This window comes from Mus musculus, chromosome 5, assembly GCF_000001635.26.
Source record: "Mus musculus strain C57BL/6J chromosome 5, GRCm38.p6 C57BL/6J".
Classification (NCBI taxonomy): domain Eukaryota; kingdom Metazoa; phylum Chordata; class Mammalia; order Rodentia; family Muridae; genus Mus; species Mus musculus.
The window spans coordinates 25,529,373-25,545,996 of NC_000071.6; the positions used below are offsets into that span (position 1 = coordinate 25,529,373).

Consider the following 16,624-nt stretch of genomic DNA (forward strand, 5'->3'; position numbering starts at 1 on the left):
AATGTAGATCGCTGCTACATTGAGTTTGGGACCGGGACCAGGTATCGAGGCCCGGGCTCCCAGACCCAAAGAAAGCAGGAAGAAACGCAGCAAAGAGGGAGGGAAGCCGACAGAAACCGGAATGCCCACGGGAACAAACTCAACAGTGACCAGCTGGAATCCACCGCGGACCATAGGAGGCAAGGCGCCTGGCGCGAGGGGCCAATAGGAGGACGAGCCGAAAGAGGGGCGCTGCAAGGCCAACCCGAGGACCAGCAAGACTGGGGGCGGGGCCTCTGGGACGAAGCCAATGACTGGGAGAGCGGCCTGGGACGCGTGGCCAATGGCAGGGCGAGCTGGGTTGGGGCGTGGCCCCTGGTTTGAAGCCAATGGCAGGGAGTACAGCTTGGGCGAGGCCAGTGGGAGCTCGAGGGTGGGGGAGGAGCCAGACCCGGAAGACAGTGGGGGCGGGGAGCCGCGATGACAACCTGTCAAGTCCACTTCGGGACGAACTAGGTCACGCGCTTCTTGTAGCTCCGGCGCCCCCGCCCCGCGAGGCCCTGCGGGTGGCCCCGGGGCCGGGCCGCACCGCTTCCTCTTCCTGCCCGCGGGGGTGGGGGCGGGGCGGACACCTGCCGTTCGCCGGCCCGCTCCAGCCTTCGGGCTGCCGAAGGTCTCCTAGCCTTCGGGCCAGTGCCCGCCGATCCTCCGGGAGCCAGGTCCGCGATCTCCGGCGCCCGCCGTGGGCTCGGGAAAGCGCACAGCGCACTACTTGTCGCGGAGGGATCCGGCCCCTGAGTTACCTGTTCTCCACTCGGAGCTGACCTCGGTCCAAGGGCCCGCAAGTCCGCCTCACCGAGAAGTAATACAGGTTCGGATCCGCGCCGCCGACCTCACAATGGCGCGGGCGTCCAGCCACTGTCACGCAGCATCCCGTGCGATTATTCGCCCAGAGCCTCACTGCTTAGGGGACCACGGCGGGGCCCTTCTCCCTCTCGCTCATTCAGAAGATGAGAACGTCCCCGCACGACACAACGACGCTGTTTTAACAATACCCAACTAACTCTGCTCTTCCAAACTGCACACACTTAAAGGTGACATGGCCACAGACGCTGGGTTGCAATACTACGCTGGAATTCTGCACTAATTATTTAAAAGCTTTCTTACAGTACTACAGCGAAACGACCGGTTACAAACCTTTCATTTTCGTTCGAACACCGTACTCTAACCAATGGATATTTTGTGAATACTTCTATTCAGTATCTCTAGATTTTTAAAAAAAAAAACCCAAATGTAAAGAAAGACATTACCAAATGAGTGGTTCATCAGTGAAATAATTTGTTTTGCCTTTACATTTTAGCCTTTTTGGAAGGCACATTATTTGCAGTATACACAGATATAAATTTTGTACATTTAAAATAGCCTGTATAGCCTTTTTGTCGTTCTTTCTTGAAGCCCCTCCCACTCTGAAGATTCTTTCGCTTCTATTAATTTTAAGTCTGGTTAAAAAAATAGTGCTTGAGGCCATCCTGGTCTACAGAGTGAGTTCCAGGACAGCCATGGTTAAAAGAGAAACCCTGTCTCAAAAAAACCAAAACAAACAAAAAAAAAATAGTGCTTAAATTAAACATAAAAACAATTAGCATTTACATTTGAATAATGCTTCTTCATGTTTATTACCATGTACATTACTAGGAACTGGAAGTCCAATCTTGTAAAAAATTAAAATTCAAGACAGGCCTTTATAGTGAGGTTATTGTCTTTTCATTATAACTCATTTTTTACAGCCAGCTAATTTTCCAGAGGGAATTACTGTTCCTATCTTTAGTCAATTTGGTTAAGAATTCTTTGCCTTTAAATATATAAAAATGTTTGTGTATGATTTTATTTTTCTGTGAGAGCATTAAGGTTAGAGGACAACTTGTGGGCATGCTATTCTTTTACCTAGGAATGGAACGCATTTCCACCCTGTGACAGGGTCTCATGTATCCTTAGATAGCCTGGAACTCACCTGTATAGATCACATTGACTGAAATTTCAGAGATTCCTCTGCCCCTCTATTCCTGGGATTAAAGGTGTACAACACTGCCACCAGCATTAAAAATTGTCTTTATACGTCTCTGGTTTTTTTTTTTTTTTTTTTTTTTTTTTTGGTTTTTCGAGACAGGGTTTCTCTGTATAGCCCTAGCTGTCCTGGAACTCACTTTGTAGACCAGGCTGGCCTCGAACTCAGAAATCCACCTGCCTCTGCCTCCCAAGTGCTGGGATTAAAGGCGTGCGCCACCACGCCCAGCACGTCTCTGTTTTTACATTACCTATATGTAACTGTCCACTGAGGCCAGAAGAAAGTCGTGGATCCCTGGAGCTTGGGTTAATTCCAAAAGGTTGTACGCCAGCTTTTGGTACTGGGAAGTGATCTTGGGTCCTTGGAAGAAGCAGCAAGCACTCTTAACCCAGGAGACAGCCTCCTGGCCACACCTCCCTTTTGTTTTTAATTTCCAAGATTTTGAAGTCTTTTCCCATTGAAGGCTGTTTAATTCTTCCATCTCCTTGGGAATAGAACCCAGAACTTGCCCATGCGCAGTGCGCTGGTCATTCTTTACTGTCAGTTAATATTAAGCAGACTATACAACTACAAAGGTTTTCTTCCTTCAACAAAAAAAAAATACACCTTGATATTAGCAATAAGCAAAGTCAACAGTGTCAAAAACATGAGTATGAACTCCTGTCATGGACTTATCCCATTGGTATTACAACTTATGACTTATCCCATAGGTATTACAATAGGAAGTCATGTTAAACTTCTGACAACTTGCTGTCCATGCTCTGCTGGTACTCTCTCCAGCTCTTCATGACTTTTCTTGCCTTCTTCCCCTGATCAGAAGTGAGATGTTAATTTGTGATCTCCTATAACAAGATGACCAGTGTGTTCTTTTCTGCACCCATAAGTCTCAAGAACTCTTGTTTTCTTTCTTCATTGCCCAAGTCTGCTGCCTCCCAATTGCTAGGTACAAGATTACCGCCGGGGGAAGCTGAACGCTTCACCTCGTGCATGCATATGAGACTCCTGGGCAGCACTCATGGCAGCTGGGATCCCGTCGGGGGAAGTGCCAAACATATCCTGTCGCAGTTTTCCTCAAATGTAACACCAGCAGCCCTCACCCAGCAAGCAGCTGGCCCAAGCAGCGCCACTCCAGAACGCAGAGCCCCTCCGGGCCTTCTCCAGCACAGTCCTTTTGTTTTATTTCTGAGATAGGGTCTCAGATACCCAATGATGGCCTTGAATTCAGTATGTATCCTAGGCTGGCCTCAAGTTTTAGAGACTCCTCTGGCCTCAGACTTCTGTATTGCTGAGATAAAGGCCTATGCCACTAGGCACAGCTTATTTTTCTTAAACGTTTTAATGCAGTGTGTCATTTTAAAACTGGCCAATCACGTAAGAAAAACTACTTGGTGTGAGCAAGGAAGAGCTGCCTCCCACCCCCTTGCCAGCTGCTGCAGGAGGGAGGGCAGCCCTCTTGCCTAGGCAGCACCTCCCTTGAGAGCTGGTAGAGCTGGCGCTGGTGGTGTGCTGGGGAGTCAGGCCTGAGAGATAGCGTTCTGGAAAGCTAGCCCTGTCCCTTGAAGCCGGCTGCAGGCAAGGGAGCTGCCCTTCCCCCCCTCCCTTTTTTTTTTTTTTTTTTTCCCCCTGGGCAAAGCAGGAGAATTGGCAAGCTGACCAACTCAACTAACACCCACCCAGATCCAGGGGCTTTGGGTGGCGCACGCCTTTAATACCAGCACTCGGGAGGCAGAGGCAGGCGGATTTCTGAGTTCCAGGCCAGCCTGGTCTACAGAGTAAGTTTCCGTGACAGCGGGGAGGGGGGGTGGGGGGGTGGAGGGGGGTGGGGGGGTGAAGGGGGGGTGGGGGTTGGTTAGCTACACAGAGAAACCCAGTCTCAAAAAAAAAAAACCAAAACAAAACAAAACAAAAAACAAAAGATCCCCACCCCAACATCTACTCCTTCTGTGAACTACTGGAGCTAGTGAATGGACTACAACCTGCAGAAACTGTAGGATTTCCATGACAAGGGGCAACAGCAGGATATCTGAGAGGAGTCCTGATAAGGATCTAGCACTGATAGTGTAGCCTGGGGCCTCGAACCAGACCTCTGACTCACTACAAGGAACATTTGCTGGTGAAGCTGTTTGAACAAAAGGGTGTGACACCCAAGGCTTCTACTACAAGATTTTTTTTTTTTTTCAGGAGAGATTGCAAGGGCCGAGGGCAGATACCGAGGGACATAAAGATGAGTGGAGCTTGCTGGGCAGGGGTGGCGCACGCCTTTAATCCCAGCACTTGGGAGGCAGAGGCAGGAGGATTTCTGAGTTCTAGGCCAGCCTGGTCTACAAAGTGAGTTCCAAAACAGCCAGGGTTACACAGAAAAACCCTGTCTTGAACAACAACAACAACAAGAGTGGAGCTGGGGTCCATGATTCACAAAGAATCAATAAAAATAAAAGATACTCCTTTCATTTATCTCAAATACGAAAAGCTAGAAATAGGGCCTGTGTGATCCTAGAACTCAAGAGGCAGAGTCAGTCTAGGATCCATATCTGGTTCTGAGCTAGCTTGGACTAGAGTGTAAAACCTTAGACATTGTTTCACGAGACAAAAACTACTACCATTCAAGTAGACATTCAAAGACAATTGATTTCTCACCAAAAACTAAAAGAGGACAGAATCAGAAAGGTTCCAGGTTTCTTACAGTGTTTTGTGAGCATGTCATTCGTACAACCAAAGGAGAGAAACTACGGTGTGGAGGTGCAGCTTGGGGACCAAATGCTTCCCTAAGCATGCAAGAGGCCTTAGGTTTGGCCTCCAACATGGGGCAAAAGGGAAAAAGGAAATAACATGAAATCATGCATGTACCATGAGTTGGTTCTGGGAAGGAAATGAAAAGCTAAGCCAGAGCTGTAGGTGCTACTATCTCCAGATTTCAAAAATATTTTCCAAGTGGCCTGAAGGGGACCGGGAAGGAAATAAGACCCAGGGCACACAGAGGCACAGGTGTCATGTCAGTACAGTGTAGAGATGACTGCCACATCCCATCTTCCTGTGCCGTGCCACAGTCCTCAGAGGATACCATGTTCCAGCTGAGAGTCTCTGGGGCTTGAGACAGGGTCTACACAACACCCCAGGTTATTTGTTTCAGGTGTTTATGGTTTTGGTTTTGTCCATTTTTTGAGACAGGTTTCTTTGTGTTTAGCCTTGGCTGTCCTGGGACCTTGTAGACCAGGCTCGCCTTGAACTCAAAGAGATCTGTCTGCCTCTGCCTCCCAAATGCTGGGACTAAAGGCATGTACCACTACTGCCTGAATCCCAGGCTATTGAACTGTATATTATATGGGCTGATCACAAACTCACAGTGATGCTTCTGTCTCAGTTTTCAAATTGCTAAGATCAAAGCCAAGGTGAGACCATGCCCACCAAACCCATTTCTACCCTGAGTCCTCTCAGTGCCAGGAATTGAGCTTAGAGCCTCATGAATGCTAGGCAATCTCTCTAGCACTGGACTCTAGTCCTAGCCCAAGCCTGGTTCCTTCTCTGGCATCTTCTGTCCTCTAATGGTCTTTTCTCTGAGCCTGTGTCTTTTTGTTGCTGTTATCCAGTCATACTTAATTGGGGTATTGGAGCTCATCATTAATGACAGCTTTTCTCTTCCTTCCTTCCTTCCTTCCTTCCTTCCTTCCTTCCTTCCTTTCTTTCTTTCTTTCTTTCTTTCTTTCTCTTCCTTTCCTTTCCTTTCCTTTCCTTTCCTTTCCTTTCCTCCCTTCTTTTTCTTTTCTTTTCTTTTCTTTTCCTCTTTCTCTCTTTTTCTTTCTTTCTTTCTTTCTCTCTCTCTCTTTCTTTCTTTCTTTCTTTCTTTCTTTCTTTCTTTCTTTCTTTCTCTTCCTTTCCTTTCCTTCCTTCCTTCTTTTTCTTTTCCTCTTTCTCTCTCTCTTTCTCTCTCTCTCTCTCTCTCTCTCTCTCTCTCTCTCTCTCTCTCTCTCTCTCTCTCTCTCTCTTTCTTTTTTTGAGACTGGGTTGCATTAGCCCTAGCTGGAATGAAACTCACTATGTAGACCAGGCTGGCCTCAAACAGCAATTTGCCTGCCTCTGCCTCCCTGCTGCTAGGATTAAAAGCATGCACCACCACACTCAGCTAGTGACCTCATTTTAGCCAGTTACCTCCTTAGAGATCCTGTATCCAAATACTCTAATATCCGGAGGTTAGCTTTTGAACAAGTTGAGTTTAGGGAGAAGGCACAAATCTCTCCATAATTGGATGTGATGGGCTGGTAGGAAGGTGGCTTACTAAAGACATGTAAGTTGTTGCCCTTACTTACAAAGCTGGACTTTGGCTGCCAGATAGGAACCTGCCCTGAGAGAGTGAAGAAGGGCTCTGGAGAGATGAGTTCTCTGGAACTTTTGGCTGATTGACTACAAGTCCTGTAGGACTGAGGTGGAACGGAGGAAGGGAAAAGAGGCTTCTCTCTGGACTTAGGCTGGAGTCTACTAGCAGCTTGGAAGACACAGAACCTAGCAGAACTAACATGTATGTGCTCTTATAGAAGAGACAATATTCCTTTTAGAATGAAAAAAAAAAAAAAAAAAGAAAGAAAGGAAAGGAAAGGACATGACTGTCCCAGGTATGGTGGAGGAGAAAATATAGTATAGATAAAAAGGAAAACACAGCCAGAGGTAGATACATCTGGGCAAGCCCAGAGTGGTCATGACCCTGAGCCAAATAGGGAGAGGGGGAGGGGAAGGGAGAGGGGCTCAAGTGCAGAGTACCAAGGTACAAAAAGGGGCAGGTAACCAAAGGTATCTGGATTATATAGGGAAAAACCTCTGGGAGAAGGGCAGCCCAGCCCCTAGTCTGGAAAGTTTATGATAGGGGCTGAGGTATGCCAGCCATACTGTGGAACAGGTGGGGACTGAGGAATGCTGGGAGAACCTGGAGGCCAGGTCCACTTTGATAGTTAAATAGGCACCTCAGCCGATTGTCCCAGGTTTGAAGTTTAACACTTTTATATAGTTGTTTGGTTTTGGCTGTTTTGTTGTTGTTGTTGTTGTTTTTTGAAGCCTGTGTTTAGAATGTAGACCAAGCTGGCCTTTAGCTAGCAGAGGTTTGGTTACAATCCCCCCTCCCCCCAAATACTGGAATTAAAAAGGCGCCTGCCACCACAGCTTATATAGGACTGTTTTAAATGAGAATGTTAAATAGGGGGCTTGGGCACTGGCTCAGAAAAGAGCTCTTGCTGCTCTTTTTTTCAGATCTGGTTCCCCACCCCCACAGTAGTTAGCTCACAATTGTAACTCCATCTCCAGAGGAACCCATGCTGTCTTTTGGCCTCCAAGAGACCCCCACCCTAATCTCTCCCATACACATATAGACACATAAATAAAAGTAAGTGTGGAAAAAAAAAAGATTAGGAAGGCAGGAAATGTATCTACGAGCTGGACATGTTGAGCTTGTACTTAGAGCCTGACTCCTCTCAGACATTTTCCAGGAATTTCACAAACAGGACTATCAGCTTTTGCTTACAGTAAAAATACCTGAACTTGATTGAGCAGGGCTTGTGACCTGGGGTGTGACCTTATCAGCAGGGACCCACCCTATGACCTCATCTTAGGTCTTCAGCCACCACCCAAATCCAGGGCTCTAGCCACTGTGAAGCCTACAGCCACCCTTGGGTGCTTCTCACTCGTCCTCTGGCACAACCCTTTCTAACCCCACCCCTGCTCCCCGGGTTAAGCTTGTATTAAACTCCTCACCTGCAAGTACACCCGTGCTCGGCACCCCCACACTGCTCCTGAGTCTCTCTGCAGTGAAGTCCACAGAATGGCAGCTTCACGTGAAAAGAGAGAACTCTACGCACTCAGGCACTGCTGGGGAGGTGGAGCTAGCTCTTGCCCTCCCTACTGTTAAGAAAAGGATCAAGGATGTGGTGACTCACACCTGTCATCCCAGCACAGGGAACCTAAGCAGGAAGGCAATCTCAAGTGTAAGGCCAGCCATAGCTAGAGGAACACCCTGCCTCAAATAAATAAATACAAGTAAATAAAAAATTGGCGGGTAAAATTTCTGTGCCTTTAACTCCGGTTGAGTCAGGAGGATCAGACGTTCAAGGTCATCTTTGAGGCCACCTCGGGGTTAAATCAGACACTACATCAAACAACAAAGAAAGTAGCATGAAGGAGGTTGAAGGATTTTCCTACATGTTTCCTTTTCCGAAACACTAGGGATGGCACTAAGGGACTGGCACAGCTAGGCTGGTGCTCTCAGACTGAGCCACACAGCCAGTCATGGCAGCATACAGTTTGTCAGTCTCCAGTACTCAGCAGGCAAAGGCAGGTGAATCCGTGAGTCCTAGGGCAGCCCATGCCAAGTTGTAGCAAGACCCTGTCTCAAATATAATGCAATAAAGTAATAAAATATTAACAAAACCAAAACCTTGTTTGGTATTCTTTGCCATGAGGAGGTCTCTAGTCTGTCTCATCCTCCATCCTGGTCTCTGCATAGCAGCCACATCTGGTAAATGTTGGGGTTCAGGAATCGCCGCACAAACCATATGAACACTGATCTCAGTTAAGCAAGAATAGTTTATTGAATGCACATCTTAATACTGGTCAGACCAGGAACAAAGCTCAGAATTATCCGAACTACGACAATAGATAGTTTTTTCTGTTAGCTTATAAAGGAAAAAAAACCCCACCAGGTCAGCTGTGACTCAAGCCATTTTAGACATAACAGTTCATATTGACCTTTAACTTGATGGGTCCTACGTGAAGCTTGTGGGATTTCCTAAGAGTAATAAACCTCATAAAACATAAAATAACAGGGATGTGGTCAGCATGAGTTAAGCTGTGACTTTTTTGTGTTGTTGACTAGCAGGCAACAATATGAAATAAATGGAAGACATGGAATAGCATTGCTACAGCTGTGTGGGGGTGGGGTTCAGACCATAGCAGTAAACTCTCAACAGCATACCTGTTCTGCTGTGTGTGTTCAGTGGTCAGAGGACAACTTGTGGGAGTCAGTTCTCGTCTACCTTTCATGTGTCTCAGAGATAAAACTCAGGTCTTCAGGCTCCGGAGCAGGTACCTCCTTAGCCATCTCAATGGCCACAGACTCTTTGCTCCATGTCATCTTAAATATTTCTTCATCCACTGGTCATGGTGGATTTTAAGCATTTGGAAGGCAAAGGTGAGAGGACCTCTGTGACTTTAAGGCTAGCCTGGTCTATTCAATGAGATCCTGTCTTAAAACTAACAACAAATCAAAACCCTTCACATCATTTCCTGTGTGAAGGAATGGTGCCCTATCGTGCCTGGCTAAGGTTGGCCCCACTGCCAGGCTCCATCTGGGCACTTTGCCCACAGCTCTGGCCATGCCCTTGTCTCCCAATTCAATTCATCTCATTTGTCTTCCCTTTGTAAAGCAAGGCCTGACCCACAGAGACCCACAGAGACAGAGAAGCTTCGCTTTACAAAGCTGTGCCCATTTCTGTGAGTGAAAGGGTCTGAGGACCATTTACTAAGTTAGACCTGTAGAAATCGTTCCTAACCCAGACCAGATAACTAACCTGCCAGGTCAGTGAGCTGATGCTATAGAGTTGACTGTTTATGCTAAACAGGTTCATATTGGACAGAGAAGAGAACCCACTAAATAATTGGCTGACAACAAGGGGAACAGCTTGGAGAAGACCAGCTAAGTCTGGGTTCCTCAGAGATGGCTGGGAACTTGGATGTAGGAAGTGTTTTCTCCACGGGCAGATCATGGACCACTTTCCACACGTGGATGATTTTCTCAAGCAGGACGAGACAGACATCAAGAACTAGGGGCAAGTAGGAGGACACAGTGAGGGCTGGGGATGGGGAGGAAGAGACAGCAAGGACTAAGGTGAGAAGGACATGGTACCTTGGGTGTATCCCCTGCACCAAAGGGGAAAAGTTATAAGATGATCCTCCAGCATTCTCCCCTGGATATTTCTCGAGCTTAGGTGGAGATCCAGATGCTAAAAAAAATCAGTGTTTTTGTTGTTGTTGGGTTTTTTTTTTGTTGGTTTTTTTTCGATTCTATGAATGCAAGCTTTATTATTAATGTACCTTCTCCCATAGACAGACCCCTGCCCCAACAAAGACGTTGAAAAGTCAGAAATCCTATGACATGCCATCTCTGCTTTGGTACCCAGAAGAGAGCTTGAGCCTCTTCAAGGCTTCCAACGCTTCAGGGAATCCAGGGTCATTCTGAGAGCACTCCTTGGAGTTCTTCTGCCTGGCGGTCCTTCTTGTTGTACAGTAGTGACAGTGCGTTATCTAACCCTTGTAGCCCATCAAAAACCATCTGTGCCTCATCTCTCTTTGATGCTGAGTGAAGAACCAGGGTCTGATGACTTCTTACCACCGTATGAACTCCTCAGTCAAGGCCTGCAGAGTTTCCTCCTTAGGGTAACGGTCTGTCTCGAAGGGCTTTCTTAGCTTCTGCAAATGCTCATAGGTCAACTTAAAGGTTCTTCTATCCTTTAAGTACAGATAATGAATTGTCTTCATCTCAGTTTCTTCCATCATGGCGGCTGCTCACTTGAGTTCCCTCCTTCAGTTTAAGATCAGTGTTTTTAACTTTGAAACAAAGTCTTAGTTTCTCACTCTGTATCATAGTCTAGCCTGGAATTCATTATGTGGCTCAGGCTGGTCTTGAACTCACAGTGATCTTGCCTCAACCTCCCAAATGTACCAGGTTTGTGTCATCAGTCATCTCTCTCCTCCCCTCTCTCCCTCCCTTCTTTTGGAATAGTATCTGACATTGTAGGCCTAGATGATGATGCTCTTAAACTCTCAGCAATCCTTTCGCAGCCTCTCAAGAGCCAGGGTTACACCAGGCATGACCCATCTTTAGTCTAGATGGATTCAACCCTCAAGCCTAGCACAGACAGAATGCCCTGTGCTCTGGCCTAGCCTCACAAATATAGCTCTAAATCCTCATTACAGAAGTTTCTTTTTCCACCAGAGAGATACTATTTCAGAGATCTGTAATTGGCCATATGCAGAGAAAGTGACAGTGAGGTGCCTAGTCTCAACTGATATAGGGCAATAGGGCACCTACACCTAGGGGAGAAGGGAGGGACTGGAAAGACTCTAACAGCCACAAGTGCAAGCACCTGTGGTGATGTAATGTCCTCTCTGTAATAGGGAAGTTGCACCTTTGAATTTCCAACAATACAGTTGCCTGGACAAAACCACACCAGCTGACTTGCCAACACTGTATGTGTAAATCCCACATGGTCCTGCCCCTAAACAAAGAGCTAGCTACAGGTATTCAGTAGCTGCTAAGAGAGGGAGAGTCAGTCTCCTTAGGGTGAACTCCCACATAGGTTGTTCAACCCCAGGGTAAGGTCTAGGCACATGCACATACAAGCAAAGTAAGTGGGCAAGTTGTGTGTGTGTGTGTGTGTAAGAGAAAGAGAGAGAGAGAGAGAGAGAGAGAGAGAGAGAGAGAGAGAGAGAGAGAGAGAGAGAGAGAGAGAGAGAAAGTTTTCTCCTGCACTCCTGCACTGGAAATGGCCGACAAAGGACCCTCCTCCCTGTTTCTAGATTTAAATTTTTTTTAAAGATTTATTTTATGTGTGAGTACACTATAGCTGTCTTCATACATACCAGAAGAGGGAGTCGGATCATATTACCGATGATTATGAGACACCATGTGGTTGCTGGGAATTGAACTCAGTGCTCTTAACTGCTGAGCCATCTTTTCAGCCCTAGATCTTAAATTTTTATGTGTATGAGTGTTTGGCCTTCATGTTTGTGTGCCATGTGCATTCCTGGTGCCCACAGAGGTCAGAAGACTCCCCTGATACTGGAGTTACAAATGGTTGTGGGCACTGGGAATCAAAGCTGTCTGTTTGTTGGGGATGGTTCCCTTCTAAAGTGCTGTATTGATGTGAGGCAAGAGGGGCCTTCCACACTAACAGGAGGTCTCGGATTTGTTTTTAAGCATTTATTTATTCTCTCTGTCTCTCTGTCTCTCTCTGACTCTCTCTCTGTCTCTGTCTCTGTCTCTCTCTCTTTCTCTGTGTGTGTGGTGTGCATGAATATATATGCATACCCCAACGCCATGGTGCATTTGTGGACATCAGAGGACAGTTTGCAGGAGTCAATTATCTCCCTAACCCTAACCAAACCTAACCCTGGGGATTGAACTCAGGTCACACCTCCAACCACTGAGCCATCCCTTCAGTTCCTTTCCTCAGGGTTCTCAGTGTTCATTCCCCAGCCCAGCCCCCTTTTTACTAAGATGTTTTGTTAGCTTGCTCACACAACGTTCTCAGTCTGTGGTCTGAAGACCACTGGGATCCTGGAGACTTCTTCAGGGGGGTCTGGGAGGCCCTCCCTTTCTCAACTTCTTATCCATGTGAGGACAGATTGTGTTCATATAATTCAACCAGAATGTCACATGCAATTAGAGCCAATGCAGATATGAGACCCCAGCTGTCTTTTATTAAGCATAGCGTAGAGAGATTTACAGAACACCAAACCAATACCAGTCCCTGAACTTTTTTTTTTAAAAAGCATAAGCTGGGCATATTAATAGATGCTAGTTGTACATGAGACATGGAGGCAGGAGGATTGGGAATTTAGGTCAGCTTCAGCTACAAAGTGAGTTTGAGGCCAGCTGGGTTACAAGAGACTGTCTCAAAAAAAAAAAAAAAAAAAAGAAAAAAAAAAAGAAAAAAGAAAAGAAAAGAAAAGAAAAAGAAAAGAAAGAAAGAGAAAAAGAAAATCAAAGAATGTCCCAAGAAACCAATCCCTCCCCACCCCCCCAAATAAGCAGACAAAAAATGGTTTTGTTTCTACATGAGTGCTGGCTCATCAAGTAAAGGTGCTTCCCAGGCAAGCACAGCAGCTTCCAGAAGCCATGTAAAGGTAGAACAACATTGACCTCTGACCCCCGCCCACACGTGCATGCACACATTCCATAACAGCAATAATCAATAAATTAAATCAATCTGACATGAGTGTATTGTTTTTGTTTTTGTTTTCCGAGACAGGGTTTCTCTGTATTGCCCTGGCTGTCCTGGAACTCACTTTGTAGACCAGGTTGGCCTCGAACTCAGAAATCCTCCTGCCTCTGCCTCCCAAGTGCTGGGATTAAAGGCATGCGCCACCACCGGCTGGCATAGTGTTCTTTTTTGAGACACACTTTCACTATGTAGCTGTGGCTGGGCTAGAATTTGCTATGTTCACAAAACCAGCCTCAAACTTTTAATGGTGTTTAGTCTCTGCCTTAAGAGTGCCATGTGGGGGCTGGAGAGATGGCTCAGTGGTTAAGAACACGGACCACTCTTCCAGAGGTCCTGAGTTCAATTCCCAGCACCCACATGGTGGCTCATTACCATCTGTAATGGAATCTGATGCCCTCTTCTGGTGTGTCTGAAGACAGCTACAATGTACTCATATAAATAGTAAATAAATAAAATTTTTTTTTCTTTAAAAAAAATGGGGGGGGTATGGGGGACTTTTGGGATAGCATTGGAAATGTAAATGAGGAAAATACCTAAAAAAAAAAAAAAGAGTGCTGTGGGATGCCATGCCGGGCTCACCCCTATTTCTTTAAAAGGAGCTGACAAAAAGGCGAGAGAGATGTCCATGCTTAAGAGTGCTTGCTGCTCTTCCAGAGGACGCACTTGGATCTCAACACTGACATGGGGGTTGGGCTGACAGTTGCACGTAAACACATCTCTAGGTGATCTGACAACACCTTTGGCCTCCAAGGACATCTGTAGTCATGTGTGTACACTCATACATAGACAAAATACAGATATGTAACTAAAACCATACTTTTTTTGTTGTATTTTCTTGTATGTGCTTTGCCTGCACGCATGTCTGTGCACCATGAGCATGCCCGATGCCATGGAGGTCAGCAAAGGGCACTAGATCCCCTGGGACTGCAACTACAGATGGAGAACTGAGCCTCCCAGGTGTGGGTGAGAGCTACAGCTGCTCCTAACCTCTGAGCCATTTTTATAGAAAGCCAGATGGAGGCTAGCTAGGGCAACATTAACAAGCCAAGTGCAACAACATATACCCATAATCCCAGCACTTAGAAGGCAGAGGCAGGAGGATCACTGTGAGTTTGAGGCAAGCTTAGTCAACACAGTGAATTCTAGTGGCCAATCTGGACTACAGAAAAATAACAATTTATTTATTTTTTTATTTTTATTTTACTTTAAGTTTTGGTTTTTCAAACAGGGTTTCTTTGTGTAGCCCTGGCCCACCTGGAACTCACTATGTAGACCAGGCTGGCCTCAAACTCATAAAGATCCACCTGCCTCAGCCTCCTGAGTGCTGGGATTAAGGGTGTGCATCATCCCTACTGCCTTCTGTCTCTATTTCTAATATAGTATACGTCTGTTTGTTTTTTGTTTTTTGTTTGTTTGTTTGTTTTATTGAGACAGAAACTGAGACACAGTTTCTCTGTGTAGCCCTGGCTGTCCTGGAACTCACTCTGTAGACCAGGCTGGCCTCGAACTCAGAAATCCACCTGCCTCTGCCTCCCAAGTGCTGGGATTAACAGCGTGCGCCACCACTGCCCTGCAATATAGTATATGTCAACCATTATGACCAGCATGACTAAATCTCCTTTGGAACACTACCCTTTTTATGAGTATTTAAAGTTTTCTGAAACCAAAATTTTAGAAGCCTCTGTGAGGAGACTTTCCTGGAGCCAGAGGCATGCGCCCCACCGCTGATGCCTATTGGCTGGGCAGAATCTCTGTGAAGTAAAGGAGGGCTTCATTTCTGGCACAGTCACAGCAGCAGTTCCTGTGGACAGCACAGGGCTCCTGTGGTTGCTCTCCAGATTGCTGGCCCCCATGCTTCAGGATTACACTCCCTGACTAGAATGGGATCTGCCTTTCCAACTTCTTCCCTGGTGACTCTGGTGGACCTGGCTCAGAGTTCTCACGCTGGGAATTGATCCAGAAACCACAGCTTCTATGATTTTTCCAGTCTAATTTGCCAGCTCCATTAAGCAATTTTATTATTTTTTCAAGAAACACAAGTTGGGTATTAAAAAAAAAAAAAAAAAAAAGCCTGAGCAAGGTGTGGCAGTGATGCCTCCTGCCTGTAATCCCAGTACTTGAGAGGTAGAAGCAGAAGGACAGGAGTTCAAGAGCATCCTCAGCCACAAACAACCAGAACAGGGAAACTCCCATGAAGCCTGGTCCTGCCCTGTTGAACGTTCCCGGCCTTGCTGACACCTAGGATTTGGCCTCCCCCCCCACCCCCCCCAATCCTCCTTCTCCAGTCACAGCCTGGGTGTGTGCAGTTGTGTGTTCTACTCAGCGCTTGGCTCTGGGGTTCCTGGGTTTGTCCAAGTAACCCTCCAGCACCAGCCCGTGCCAGGCCTGAGGGCGGGGCACTTAATGTTTGCTGGCACAAATTTTGAATAGTGTGGAACTAGAGTAAGTGACTAATTCCTTTGTTCAATTAAAAGATGATCCTGGATTGCTGGGGATGAGGCTTGGCAAGGGCTGGAGTGAGGCTCAGCAAGCTTGGGGTTTAGTGCTGGTCAGCAGGAGATCTGCCTCAGACTCACAGGAGAGCTGCCCAGCCTCTGTCCCAGCTCTCCTGGACTTCACTTCCTCCTAGAAGCAAGCAGCCTTTGCTTTAAATGCGTCTTATTTCGGTGCCCTGAGTAAGACAGGCCTTAAGCAGATGTACATCTTTAATCCTAGCATTTCGGGGGCTAAGGTAGAAGAACTAGCCTGGGCTATATAATATGTAGCTAGTGCTACATACTGAGAATCTGACTGTTAAAATCAAAACTAGCTGGCAAGACAGCTCAGTTGGTAAAGGCCTCTGACGAAGGCTGACCATCTGAGTTCAATCCCTAGGCCCCACATGATAGGACACAGCCACCCTCTGACCTACACACCTATGCCATGACCTGTGCCTCACTCCCCATAAGCATACACATGCACACATGCTAATAAACATAACAAATAACAGGCCTGGGTGGGATGCTACATTCCTTTAGTCTTAGCATCCAGGGTTCAGAGGCAGGTGGATCTCTGGGAGTTTGAAGCCAGTTTGGTCTACACAGTGAGCTCCAGGTCAGTCCGGGCTGCAGAGTGAGACTCTGCTAAAAATAAAACAAAACTATAAATTGGGAGTGGGGGAGAAGGCATAGTGGGCAAAGTGCTGTCTTCAAAAGCATAATAAGTATGTAAAGTAGGCCAGGTGTAGCCATGCATGCCTTTCTCCCCAGCACTGGGGAGGCAGAAGCAGGCAGGTCTCCTGTGAGTTTGAGGCCACCCTGATCTACAGAAAGAGTAGATCAGGACAACCAGTACTACACAGAGAAATCCTGTCTTGAACAACAACAACAAGAATTAAAGTTGTATGCTTACAGTCATAGTATAGAAATTTAAGTAATTCAACAAAGTTTAAAAAAATATATAAGCTGGGTGTGGTGGCGCATGTCTTTAATCCCAGCATTTGGGAGGCAGAGGCAGGCGGATTTCTGAGTTCGAGGCCAGCCTGGTCTACAAAGTGAGTTGCAGGACAGCCAGGGCTATACAGAGAAACCCTGTCTGGAAAAACCAACCAACCAACCAA

The 16,624-nt window shown here is 46.6% G+C and overlaps 1 long non-coding RNA gene across 1 annotated transcript; it reads left to right on the forward strand.

Annotated features, from left to right (window-relative positions):
- The first annotated feature begins 645 nt into the window (after positions 1-645).
- On the forward strand, positions 646-2,094 carry 1700096K18Rik (RIKEN cDNA 1700096K18 gene). Its single transcript, NR_027388.1, has one exon. It is a non-coding gene; the product is annotated as an RIKEN cDNA 1700096K18 gene (long non-coding RNA).
- Positions 2,095-16,624: the final 14,530 nt, after the last annotated feature.